At 51.1% G+C, this 13,676-nt stretch overlaps 1 protein-coding gene across 9 annotated transcripts in view; it reads left to right on the forward strand.

The window, feature by feature from the left end:
* The first annotated feature begins 372 nt into the window (after positions 1 to 372).
* The window catches only part of CHD7 (chromodomain helicase DNA binding protein 7), a 128,012-nt gene continuing 114,708 nt past the window's right edge, over positions 373 to 13,676 (forward strand). For 4 of the 9 annotated variants that reach the window (XM_090137627.1, XM_090137636.1, XM_090137637.1 and 1 more), the window contains exons 1-2: positions 1,805 to 2,350; positions 3,788 to 3,891. The gene's annotated coding sequence lies outside the window, so the exon portion shown is untranslated. Of the gene's footprint in view, positions 650 to 1,804; positions 2,351 to 2,441; positions 2,840 to 3,787; positions 3,892 to 13,676 lie in introns of those variants that run through there. The other 5 variants (XM_090137628.1, XM_090137629.1, XM_090137631.1 and 2 more) reach the window with 5 other exon arrangements.

Here is a 13,676-nt window from a genome sequence, read left to right on the forward strand (position 1 = left end):
GTGTGTTAACGCCTGCCTCGTGAGGGCTGACTCACACCTTTGAGCGCTTTCCCCAACTCTCCATGTCTTACTGTTGGTGACTTCCCCGCTTCCACCTGCTTTGTCAAAGTGGTGCCCACAGCTCTTCCTTCCGGCTCTGAGGAATGTCTGGGATCCCTTCCCATGGGCACGACCCGCAGCGAGCCGCTTCTTCCGTAGGCCTGGCCGAAGGTCTGCCTTATAGGGCAAGAGAATCCGGCTCTGTTCCTGCAGAAGGAGGTATGCACAAGGGATGTGAGCATTTTCTCTTTTCTTGGAATGCACTATTGAACCGGGCTGCCACGCGCATTCCCTCTTGCTGTGGTGACACAGTGACACGCTTTTTGAAGAACGGCCGCACTCCTGTGATTGCCTGATCCTGTCACCACACCGCTCTTGAGGCATTTTCTATGCTCGGAAGCTCTGCAATCTGATTTCTGCTCAACAAGAAACTGAAACAAGCTTCTAGGGGGAGCCGCGGGGCTGCTGCTGTTCGTCTCACAGCGAGCTTCTCCCGGCCCTGACTCCTGGGGAACTCCAATCTCTGAACGCAGGGGCAGTTCCCGTGCCGTGCCAAGGTGCCGGGGTGTGGAGGCAACTGAGCAACACGCACCCAGCACCAGGCTGCCAGGTAAGGATCCACTGCAGGGTCGTTTGCTCTCAGCTAAAAACTGAGTAAACTGAAACTGGTTGCATTCAGTTGGGAGGACGCCTGTGTGCAGTTGTTTTCACACAGCAGAGGGACGCATTTTAAAAATAGCACCGTCATAAACCAAACAAATTTGGTGGAGCCATACTCTGGGCATGTGCTGCTTTCAAGTGATTTTCAACACCGTTTCCACTCGCTATTTTTAACTTTATGGGCGATCACTGTGAGGAACAGGGGAGGCATTATGCGGCCATCGGGCCCAGGAGCGGGCCAGGCACTGCCCGCGGTGTATCTCGCCTTGGTTCGCTGCTGCACTGAGGTGGGCGCATGGAACGGGAGCCAGCGGAGCTTCGGGTGCTCCCGTTGGCGGTGAGTTTCCCTCTCAACCTGCCACAAGCAGCGAGGAAAAGGAGTTACTTCACCGAGCGCTGCCTCGCAGCTCCCGCACAGCGGCACACAGCATCCCGGCGCTACATCTCAGCCCCTCGCACTTTTCAGACTCGCTCAGTTCCCACAGCGGATCTGACGGACTGACTACTGCGCGCTGCCGGTGCCCGCGCTCTGACGGGATTTGCGCGATTCCCCCGCACGGAGCCCGTTCCGCGCACACCGCCCCGCACCGCGCGGAGCCCTCCGCCCGCCGCCGCGCCCACGAGGCGAGGCCGGGCCTCGCGGGCAGCGCCCGATGGCCGCCGGGACAAAGTCCGCCGGGCGCGGCGGGAGGCCCCGGCCCCGCGGAGCGCAGCGGGGGACGACCCCGGGTCCGGTCCGAGGGGTGCCGCGCGGCGCCGCTCCCAGCTCCGGGCCCGGCCCCGAGCGGTCGCGGGGGCGTCCCGGGACGCGGAGCTGAACCCGCGGGGCTGCGGGCCCGTTCCCCTCGGCCCCAGCGGCGGACAGGGCGGAGCGCCGGGGGCATTTGCATGGGGGACGCCGCTCCGCTCCGCTCCGCGCCCCGCCGCCTCCCGCCGCGCTTCCGGGGCCGAGGCCGGGGGGCGGTTAGTGACCCCGCGCCCCTCCCCCGCGCTGGGCCGGTTCGCCACCACCATCGCCACCGCTTCTTCTTTTTTTTTTTTTCTTTTCTTTTCCTTTGCTTTCCTTTCCTTTCCTTTCTTTTTCTTTTTTTTTTTTTTTTGTTGCATAAATTATGCCGGGCGGGGCCGTGACGTCGCGGTGGGGCGGAGCGCGCGGCCGCGCTCGCCCCCGGGGAGGGGGCGGTGTCGGGGGCGCGCCTTGTGGCGGCGGAGGGAGGGGAAGGAGGAGGAGGAGGAGGAGGAGGGGGCGGCCGCGGCAGCCGCCTGGCTGGCTGGTGTCTCGCTCGGTTCGGCTCCTGCGGGCGCGCTCGCTCGCTCGCTCGGGAACTATCGGATTAAACTTGAATCGAGTGAAATTACACAAAGGAGCGGAGCGGAGCCGGGACCCGGCGGAGAGCCTGAAACTGCCCGAGCCCCGCGCTGACCCTTCCTCTCTCCCTCCCCTCTCCCTCCCGCCCCGGTCGAGGAGCCCCCTCCTCCCCTCTTAGCCCGGCCCCGGGGCGAGCGAGCAACTCCGTGTGCGAGCTCCGCGCCCCCCCCGGCCGGCGGCACCAACTCCGCGCCGGGTGCCCCCCTCCCGCCTGGCCCTCGGCGGAGGGCAGCGAGCAGCGAGCGGGGGGCGCCGGCCCCCGACGGCCCCGCGTCGGCCCCGGTGAGTGCCCGGGGAGGGGGCGGGCGGGAGGGCGCGGAGCGGCGGCGGGGCCGGGGGTGGGCAGGGGGACGCCGCGCGGCCGCGGGCGGGGCCGGGGGGGGGTCCCAGCGGGGCGCTTCCCCCGGTGTAAATGGCTTTTTGTTGTGCTGCGGCCGCCTCGGGGGAGGGGAGGGCAGCGGGGAGCCGGAGCGGCGGCGCCCCTTCCCCTTTCTCTCCCCCCCACCCCCTCGCCCCGGTTCCTCTCGTTAAGTTTGCGGGAAAAGTTGAGCGCAAAGTGCTCGGTGGGGGCGGCGGGAGCGCTCCCCCCCGCACCCCCCCCCCCGTGCTTGACCACGCTGCCGACGGCACGGGAAGCGCTGTAACAAAGTGAGGGCGCTGCCCTGGCCCGGCCCGGCCCGGCTCGGCCCCGCACATGGGGCTCAGCCCCCAGCGGAGGGAGGCAGGAAGGCGGGCGGAGGGAGGAGGAGGAGGAAGGAGCACGCGGTGCCGGTGCGCGATTGTCCTGCTCCGGTGGCAGGCGGGCAGCGGGGAGGGGGCGGCGGGAAAGAAAGAAGCGCGGGGCTCGGGGGTGGGTGGGGGGGGTTACCGGAGGCCGCGCTGTGGGGTCGGGGAACGGGGGCGGTGGGGAGCGCGGGGAGAGCGCACGCAGCGGCACCGCCGCCGCCCCGCCGGGAGCCGCCGCACGGCCGTTCTGAGGCGGCGGCGGAGCGGCTGCGTGCGCCTGGAAGTGGGAAGCGGACGGGGCGCGCGTCCGTCCGTGTGTCCGTCCGTGCAGGCAGCGAGCAGCCATCATTCCACCGCGGGCGTGCGGCCCGGTAGCCTTAGGGAAGCGGACGCGCTCCCACGCTGGGACTCCCCCCCCTCCCCCCGACCTTTCCCCCCCTCCTCTTCTTTTTTATTTTTTTTTTCCCTTTGTTTATTTTTTTATTGTTGTTGTTATTTATTTTTTTTCCTTCCCGGCTCGGTCACTCTCGCCCCCAGTCCGAAGGAGTTTTTTTTTAAACAGACAATGGACAAAAGAAAAGTAGCAGCGCCCGGGGAGTTCCCTCGGCACCGCCGCGGGGCCGCTGGATGCGCCGCGCAACTCGCCCCGCACTTGCCCACTTTCCGCCTTTGTTTTCGTTTGGGAAAGAGCCGAGCGTGCCCTCCGACTCCCGAAAAGGGCCGTTTTCCATCCGCGGCCGCTCGCCCTTCCGCGGGTTCCCGGCTCGGGGAATATCGGCGTAACCTCAGCGCGGTAACTTTGTTTCCGTGCCGATGTGCGCCCCGGTTTTTGTTGCTCCCGTGGCGGCGGGGCTGTGTTTATACAGAAGATGGCTTTCGGGAGAATGTGTTCGCCTCCCCCCACCCCCTTTATTTTTTTCTCTCTCGTGCTATACGGGACTGGTGAGGCACAAACAAGTTGAACAAAACATGTTTCTGTTCATTTCCTCACAGATCATCCATTCTAACGACGGCAAAAAAATCTTAATGACTATGACCTTAGCAGCACGGGGAGCTGATTTCCCCCAATTATAAATCCCGTTAGTTTGCGGTAATGTGTGAGTATCAATATATAATTCATACTAAAAGCATGATCCGTAATTATTATTATTTTTATTATTATTTTTTAAATGAAAGTTGAAATCCGTCTTTTCCCAATGAGAATGCCGCATCTGTCGCTCGGAGTGTTTTTGTCTCGCTGTTGCACAACAGAGGCTCTCCAGTCTTTAACCTAAAATGGCAGCTTTAATTTGACTGGGGCCCATTCATTGACAGTGATAATAAAAAGGCTGAAAGCTAAATGTGGCCGGGTGCTGGGGGCGCGCCTGCAGAGCCCCCTCCATTGCCGGGCGCTGCACAGGGAACAACTTCACAGTTCTCCTGCTCTGTCCCAAAAGTTTCCAGTGCATTTTTTTGTGCTTTCTTTTTTTTTTTTTAATTTGAAAAGAAAGAACAAAAAATCGTGGTGCTGTGCTTACAGCCCCTGCTAGGCACCGGGGTTGCTGACAAACTTGGCAGCGCTCGCGTTGTCAGGGGGCTGCTTCTGAGGGCTCTGCCTCCGTAACAGCAGCGGAAAAATTCTCATGATGCTTTCTAACATCAGATGGGGTCTGGAGAACGTTCACCGTTTGTTTCTGGGGACCGTAACAGGTGATGAGAACAATGACGTGCTCAACACTTGCCCATCTCTGGCTGCTGGAAATGGGAGCACTGCCCGTTCCCTGTTGCTGGGGATATGGGTGTGTGGGGCACTTCTCCTCTGGGGGAAACCCATAACTGCCTGGGATAAGTCATTGTGTTCAGTATTGGGCACCGTTGGAAGTTTGGAACAGTTGCACAAAACAAAATTTCCCCTGTGGGAGCACTGTAGAATGCCAGAGCTTAGCATGGCATCTGTCCTGCTCTTCTCTTAACCTAATGTGCTTATTTCCAGGATTTTTAAGCTTATTTCTTTCAATAAGAAATAGATAAAGGATCATTTTGAAAGCTGCACAACACAGTGTTAAATGCTTGTGAATGTGAGTTTAACTGAATTAGTGCTTCCTTGATACTAATTGGATAATTGTATTGGACCAGATATCTAACTAAATATTTAGCAGCATAATGATATTTCTGTTATTCTTGTCGATTCTGGCTGGGCTTTTCAAACTTGCTCAGATAGAAGTCTAGAATGGTTTCATCGCCTCTTCTGTAATTAAGGGAAGTTGCGATCATGACTGAAGATCATACAGCTCTTATGGGGAAAATAATAATATTTAAGGATGCAGTGTTGTAAAAATATTGGCCTGAACGGGATATAGCAGCACCCTGCACTCAGAACTTGGCACGCTGGTGGGAGGTGGGTGCTGTAGCCTATCTTCTTTGAATGTGGTCAGTGTGGACCCTGAGGCGGTCCAGGTCCCAGGAGCATCACAGAGCTCCAGCTCTGTGCAGAGAGCTCAGCCGGGGCTGTTTTGGAGAGCTGTTTACTGTTGGGCACTGAGAAGCTTTTGATTAATGTCTGTGGTATTTCTCATTAATGCTCAGATAATATTAGGGCTTGGTGGCATGTGGAATGAGCAGAGTGCCAATGAGGGTGGCACAAGCCCAAGGTGGGAGAAGCTTTGCTCGGGTGCTGCACCAGGACTTAGCCCTATATCTGGAGGTAGTCCTTGGTGCCAGGGAGCAGCATGGCTTTAAAGCAAGGACAAACTGAACATCTAGAGGTGATTTTTTTTTTTTTTTTTCTGCCAAGGTGCGAGGCCCAAGTTGCAGGAACTTTGCAGGTTTTCCAGTGCTTCTTAAAACCTTGTGCTGAGGCTCTGCAGATTGCCATATCCTGAGCATCCTGGAGCATCTGGCTGCTTGGTTTTGTTTGGTTTCCAGCGTATGGCGTGGTGCGTAAAGGTCGCTCAGCTGGGAGGAGGGGGAAAAGGAGCTGGGAAGGAAGAAAGCTGAAATAAACAAGTGCGTCACCTTAAATTGTGTGTCTTATCTCCACCCCTTGTTTCCTCTTCATCTTATTTTGATATTCTTAGTTGGAAAGCCTTAAGGGCCTGCTGGGTGGTGTTGGTCACGGGGAACCTGGTGTTATTCGGACACGGCTGCTGGCACCTGCCTGGAGCTCCCTGTTCCTCTAATCCTGACCTCTTTGTGTGTCTGCGGTAAGCAGGTTGCTGAGCACCTGGGTTGGGGTCTTGCTTGCTGGTGCCCATGAGCGTAATAAATGCCTGTATCTTATTTTTAAGTTTCTTCTCTGCATGAGGAAAATAGCAAATTTTGGTAAACCATCTTTTTTTTGCGAATGAGTCTTTTGTGCACGGAAGGACCTCTAGATCTCACTTTTCTGGTAGAAAAGTTATTGTATTAACGGACTGCATTGATTTAGCTTAGTTGTTAGGACAGACGTTAACTTTCTCCCTTCCCATCATTCCCTATTTATGCAAACAGCTTATTTGCTCAGTTACAGCCCGCTGGGCTTTGATGGAGGGAAGTCTGGGGTATTGTTTGTGTATGAATGAAAAGGCAAAGGAAAACTCCAATGCAGTTATTATTATTATTTTAGAACTCTTTCAGAGCACAGAGTAAGGCATGGTATGCAGAAACATTCCATGTTGTTATTGGGATTCTGCTGGGGTGCTGACAAAGAGTTCTCTCCGTTGGTTCCTTCCCCATCTCTGGGACCTGCTCTCCGTGGCTTTGCTGAGGCCAGCGGCTGTGGAAATAGCACCCCATAGTTCAGCGTTAAAGATACTTGGAAGACATGTTAGAAGAAAAAAAAAGCCTCAGTGACCTAAAGGACACATTCCGAGCGCCTGAATATGACAACAAAGCTCTTAAGGATATTCTTAAGTATACAAAAGCTGATTAGCTGCTAGCTTCCAATGCTGTGACTTTTCAGAGATGTAAACACGCACCTCAGAGGAGGCCTGCTCTGTGCTGCTGGGCCCTCCTGTGCAGCGACTGCTGCTCCGTGCATCCTGCTGCTGGGGCAGCTCCAGCCAGAAGAGCGAGAAGTGACACTGCTCAACGTAACCATCCTAATCTAAAAGTTAAACTCAGGAGAAGATTGCTAATTATCACGTAAGCCGCCGTGTTAGCCTGGTGCCATAGCACGTGACGTTGCAAGCTTATTGGCGTATAGGAACTAATGGCTGGTGTGGCACAGGGCTCTGTGGTGACCTATATAGTGATGGGGTGTGGTGCTGCTGGGCTTCCACCGGGCTGCCTGTAACCTGCCTGTGCCATGGGCAGCTGCTGTGACAAGAGGGCCTTGAGGGGAACAGCAGGAATAAATAACTTGGGGAATCAGCTGTGTGGAAAAAGTCATTGCAGCCAACATGTCTGTCTTTTTCCTGATGGTTCTGGGAGGAAAATTAAATTTCACGTCGCAAGGCCTGACCCTAGGGGTTGTTCTGTTCAGGCTCCCCTTGGTCATCGCACCATGGTGACTTTGCCTGCCTGGGCAGCAGGCAGCATGCTGGAAGGTCCCGCACCAAATGGTTTTAGAAGCACCTTAATTTTAATGACTTTGAGCCACTTAAGCTCTTCACTTGAGCTTTCTGCTTGCTGCTATAACTTCAACAGGTCTTTGGCTTCAAAGTTTCTTCTTTGTGATTTTGCAGGCCCACCCTGCAATTTGTCCTGATCTCTGTCTACCGAGTCAGCCTCCCTTCTCAAAGCGCTTTGTGGAGGTGTGCATCAGATGTACAAAGCATCATTTCTTTTAAGAGGGAAAGCCAGTCTTGCTCTGAAATATAAACATTATTTCTTCCTGTTTCTTCTCCCCCTGTTCATCCCCAGCTTTCCCATACACTTTTTCAGCCTGTGTCTTTCCTACCTCCTTTTTAATCTTCTTTTCAATTTTTGTTGCTCTTTGTTTGCTTAGCAGAGTTGTGTTTTCCTTGCTAGCCTCAGAGTATTAGGACACATTGCAGAATAAACAGCATTTCAGCTCTGATAGGGCTGCTCTTTGCCTGCAGTGCAAGGGATGCTGCTGCCAATGTGTAAGGAGTTGGGGAGCTACACCATCTAGTTCTGTCACTTCAGCTTCTGTGTTTGTGGAAACTGCTTTCTTGCATTGTTCAGTAGTTAACGAACAGCTGTAAGGTGTGTTCTTCTTGCTCCGTGATGTGGGATGTGTGTGGGCGAGAAGTCTGGTCCTCTCACCTGTTCTGTGTAACCCCAAAGCTACAGGTTAACCTTATCCACATGGTGAAATCTGGGGTGTGTGGAGGAGCGCAGGGGTCTGGACACTGCTCAGAGCTGCACAAAAGGTTTGGAGTGCAGAGGCTGTGATGGTGTGAAGTGGATCCAAACCTTGATCAAGTCAAGACTTAGTGAAGGCACGTTTTTGTCTTGAATCTCTGTATAGGAAGCCTATAGGTTGATTATTCAGAGAGTGAACAGCATTTGCTAAAAGCTATAGGTTCTAGATGCTAAGGAGTAGTGGTCATTCTTCAAGAGAGAACTGAAGGGAAACAGAAAGAAATCTGTAATTTTAGAATTGTAGAGATCAGTGTCAGGAGAAAAAGAGGAGAAAAGGTTTTCCTCAGAGAAAGTCTTGGGGCAGTGCTATCCCAGTGGGATGTGGAACAAACTCCTGTGGGATAGGAATGGGAAACTCAGTTCAGAATTTCAGCTCCGGCAACTTGTGTGGGCTGGTGAGCGGGGAGGCCGTGCGGTGGTGACGTACTGTATCAGCGTGTTCCTTGCTTAGAGAGCTGCTGAGATAGAAATCCAAGGCTGAAATGCTACTTGTCAGCTTGGACTGTAGAGAGCAGCAGTTTAGTATTTAATCTTAGAGCTGGAAATAAGACAACCTGAAAGGATATCTGACTTTGTTTTTAATGCTCGATAGAAGGAGGATTAAAGAAAGGAAGGTAATGGTGAGGCTAACAGATGTTCCAAAACTGCTCTGATAAGGCTGAGATGGCATTGCACGTAGGTGAGAGACTGGTAAGTTTCAGGGATGCATCTTAATTAATAGTTGGGATGTGCCAGTTCTCAGAATCTTGTACCTATGTAGTACTGGATAGGAGAGCATCTCTCAAGTCCAGAAATCCGGTGTTCCTGGTAACTCCAGTCTTTTAGTTTCATATTTGAATGTATAGTGTATATATGGGATCAGAAATCACTCTGTAACCGTAACAGTGGTTATTAGGTTGAAGTAAGGTGTAAGATGATGTTCTGATGAACTGCCTGGCATGCATCTAGGTGCAAGTCCTGCGGCTTTTTGAGGCTGTGCTCTGAGTTCTGTCACCTTGGGTTGGCAGTGGCTACTTGTTGATGCTGCTGTTTGCTGCCAGGTAGAAGGCGGACAGATCCCTGTCTCTGACTCTGGGTCTGGGAGGTGCTTGGGCTGTGCTGCGAGCTCAGTTCAGGTCCAGATTTCTGGTAGAGGTCAGAGGGAGGTTTTGTCAGGATGGCCTCAGCACAGGCCCTGTGCCATCTGAGCCACCGCTTACCTGAGCACAGAGGTCCCTTGAACTCCAGTGAAGGACTCCTGTTACAGTGTAATTCTTGCCTTGAGTTGTTCTGAACATGAAGAATTAAACTGAGAGCTTACAGCAAGCAATTTAATCTCTTGATTTAGGAAGGAGTCATTCAGGAAGTGAGTTAAACAGGGGCTCCTTACATGCCTGAGGAGGTAAGTCTGGGAAAGACCTGCTAAGTAATTCACTGTATTTATCGGTGCTGTTATGAGGTGTCTGCCACACTTTGCATTTGCTTAGCTCTGTGAATGGGTGCAACCTTACTCATCCCTGCTTTCATCATCCTTTCTTGGGAGGGGAAGTGAACAAGCAGGCTTCAGCCTCAAGCAAGGGGGAAGTGATCTCTGCAGAGGTGTGCTTTGTTGTGGGCCGTTAATTTGTACAGAAGTAAAAACAGGCAGCGATGCAATTCCCCAATTCCATCGTATTTTCAGAGAGGTCATTGGAAAACTGGCATCACCTTCACTTGCCCTTCAGCTGTACTACAGTTCTGCAGCAACGGTCAGCCCCAGGCAGCTCTTGGGTATTGCACTTACCCTATTTCAGTCAGGACTGGAGCTTTGTGGCAGCCATGCAGAAGGAAAAGAGTTGTTTGGCAGAATTGGTTGAGGGCAGTGCAGGAGCAGTTCCCAGCCTGGCTCTGATCACTGGTGTAGAAGATGACGGTCTTAGAAGTCACGCGTGTGAGATGTTGCATTGAAGCTTAAGAAAAGAAAAGTGGAAGGGGGAAGTGGTTTGTGCCTTTTCACTTAATCATGGTTAGATTTAAAGAAGTGCATGTTTAAGGTGACCGAGTTCTGAAACGACTCCTCCTCAAGGAAATAAGTGGATGCCTCGTACCCTCACTCTCCCTGCAGCCACCAGCAAATGACTGCTTGGCTTTGGGATACTGAAAACAACCACTTCAGCTCCCAAAAAATGGCAGATGGAGGGAGCTGCTCCCACCTTTCCTCTCAGAAGAAACTCCCCTACCACAACAGGAAATGTTCTAATCCCTCTTCCTGAGGCATTTTTCTCTTTTCACCACCCTCTGTCTCTGAGGAAAGAAGACCGGGCTACCTGCCTCTCTGGATGGAGTGGCCAATCCTTGTCCCTGCTGAGGTTGGTGTGGGGCTGGGGGCACAGCTGGGCTCTTGGGGTTGGGGTGCTGTGACTGGTCAGTGTACACCACTTAGCTAAGGTGGCTTAGGCACAGAAAGAAGGATATCAGTCAACCCACAGGGAGAAAGCATTGCTCTGAAAACCTGGTGGCATGTGGTGAAACACCTTGTTGGCTGGACTGCCTCCCTCGAGGCTTTTTTTTCCCTAGGATTTTAAGGAAGCAGGGATGCCAGCCTTCTGTAACAGGTCTGCTTGGCTTCTGGTGACAGCCCCAGAAGAAAAGGCCACGTTCTCTCAGTTTTCTCCTTAATAGAAATTCTTGTAGGTTTTCTTTGTTGTATGGCTTTTCGAGATTGGTGGTCACTTTCCAGTGGCTTTTTTTGTTTTTAACTGAAGTAGGATCTCCACATCTTTCTTCACCTATTCTCTTCTATCTGAGTTATGCTTATCCTCATCTTTTATCTCTGTGAGAACACTTTTTTTTTCTTTTTCCACTGGAGTGTTGTATGTAAATCTGTATAGAGAGTATATATTATAGTTCTTGTACAATAAATTATTTGGTAGCTCTTAGGACAGCTGGAAGGTGTTGAGTGTTGCCTTGCAGTCCATCTAATCGCATATAAGTCAGGATGTGAGTTGGGGAACGCAGTGAGCTAATTTAGCAGGACATTGTTCTGCGAGGAGAAGTTTCCACTCCGCCTTTGTCCCTCTGCACCCTTCTTCCCAGGCGCCTGGCTCTAAAGCAGCTGCGCTTGTCAGGTCCTTCTGGGAACCACTTTAGTTCACTGAAATGGCAGAAAAATAACCCGGGAAAATGGAGAGCAGTTTGCTGTTGTAATGAATCAAACTGGCTCATAAAAGGATCTGATGAACACCAGAGCTGGTACTAAGGACGAGGGGGGCCTGTGGCTTGGAGAGCAGCAAGCCCTTTTCATCTTTTCATTTTGGTGGCAGTGAGCAAGTGGATTGGATCAGTTGCTTGGGAACCTTCCTGGATGAAACAGAGATGGAATAATCATTTGTGAAGCAAAGGACACCAAAAGGAAGATGTGCTGGCTTGAGTTCAAACTGATATTGAAATTTGTTTATTCTAGCAGTGGTATGGACTGCGTGCTCTAAATTGTTTGTTAGAATTAATAAACTACTGTCCAGAAGTCGATTTTCCTTTTGAGGTAGAAGAACAAAAGCTGAGGAGATTTACTGAGGTATAAATGGCTTTTTGGAGATCTCACATTTGGAGTATTTCATCTTCAAAACACTTGATTCACAAGAAAGTGCATTGTTCTGCGTGTTTTCCTCATTTTGTGTTGTTTTTGTGGGTGTGATTCTCAGTGGTAAGCTTAAAGTTCTCCACTAGGTTCATAAACTTACAGATCCAAATTGTATGTCCCAAATTTTATCAAATCGATGTTTAATTCAGAGGGTTTGGTTACTCAGAACTTTATCCCAAGTATCTGCGTTATTCTTACATTAGTTTGAGGTGGTGCGAGATTTCTTGGTCTTCATAATTATCAAAGACTGTGTTGTTCTGATGGTTCTGAAGCTTTCCCACAGAGAAATGAACATGTGATTAATTGCAATCACATTGCTCTTGGTTGTTTGAAATGGGTGAAAAATATATTGCAAGTAAAATAGCATGCTGTTTGGGTACTTGTTTCACAGTGCTTCTGCTGCCCTTTGGAGAGACAGATGGGTGTTTGACATTCTATAGCTCTCATAAGGAGTGGACATATGACAGAAAGTCAGCAGCTCTGTCTCAAGAGCTCATGCTCAGGCTTCCTAACAATTTTAGGTGACTTTCAGAGCAGCAGGAATACATCAGGAGAAGCTGCTTGCTTCTGAAGAGCCGTTGTTATTGTGGAGTTCTATGCGTAAACTGCCTACTGTATGACAGAAAGGTAGCACACAGGTGAAAGAGTGGATTCTCCTTTCCATTTTTCTCGAAATACGGACAACTGTGTGTGCTTTAGTGGAAGGTGAGCGCTTGCTGTGCTACTCGGCAGGAAGAAATGTGCTGCCTCATAGATGGATCCTTTTTGCATGTTTTAAATCTGAAAGTGACCTTTCAGGAGCTGCGGGGATGGCAGGAGAACAGCAGAGGGGACTTGCAAGTTGGGACCTGAGGATGTTGCACACTGCTTCTGGGGAAAGCTCTGAGGAGTGGTGGCTCTGACTCACGTTGTGTGTGTTCAGAGCGAATACTGTAGTTACTAAAAGCAGCTTGTTTACTTTAGGAGTTGTATGTGCTAGCTCTAATGGATGTTAGGAAGCCCAAAGCACAGCTGTAAAACATCTGTCTCAGGGACCAGGTCTTGTCTGTCTGATGAATTTTTGTCCTGCATTTCATGTTCAGATTTTAAAAAGAATCTTTTTTTTCTTTTAGTAGGAAAGTTCTTACCCTTCCTGCTTGAAGGCTGGGTTACACTTGAAAAGCTATCATGCTGTTGTCCTGAAATCAGAACTTAAAATAGTGACTCAGTATTAACTTAACTCCACTTCCTCTTTAATCCGATCATCTTGCTTGCTATATGACCTTATAACACCTTAATTTAAAGGCTGCTTATTCCAGTGGATTAAATTTGGAGGTGTCTGGAGCGGTGGGCATTGCTACAGGAAGTGCTTAAGAAGAACTGAGAAACCACGTAGCCTCAAAAAGCCCCCAAAATGGAGGACAGTGGATGGATGTTACTAATGTATGGTCTGTGCAGCAGTGCAGGACTTGCTGAAGGTTAGAGGAGTTTTGAGAATATGGTTCTGCTGTGCTCTGGATATAAGTATATTCATTTCTAATGAGTGAATTTGATGCTCTCAGCTTGATGTATGCATCAGTAGGCTACAAGGCAACATACCTGCTCAGCACTTGCCCCTTGGGGTGGTCAGTTGGCTTTTCTTCCTCTCCTTGCATTTAGTGCTAGTGGGCTCAGCAGGCAGCTGTGAGCCAGGGACTCCAGTGCCGCTCCCAGCAGCTACGTCAGGCTCATAGTGATGCCTTTTGAGGTCTGCCATGCTGGGCTTGGCAATAGTTGCTGTGTACGCACCAGCTCTCATCACGTGATTGTGGTTATTTACACAGTGTTAATTTTGTCTTGATGCTGCTCTTGTGAGACAGGTGAAGCTTAGCCTTAAGAGCAGAGTTGGTCTTCTATTGAGCACTTTTAGAAATCCATTATGATGTTTAGAAGTAGGAAGAGCGTAGTTTCTATCATACACTGTGTTATTAGCCATTTTGTCTCATATTTTCTGTGAAGGTTTTCTTCCATCTCAAGTCA

The sequence above is a fragment of the Phasianus colchicus genome, chromosome 3 (genome assembly GCF_987193195.1).
Source record: "Phasianus colchicus chromosome 3, bPhaCol1.hap1.1, whole genome shotgun sequence".
NCBI classification, from domain to species: Eukaryota; Metazoa; Chordata; class Aves; order Galliformes; family Phasianidae; genus Phasianus; species Phasianus colchicus.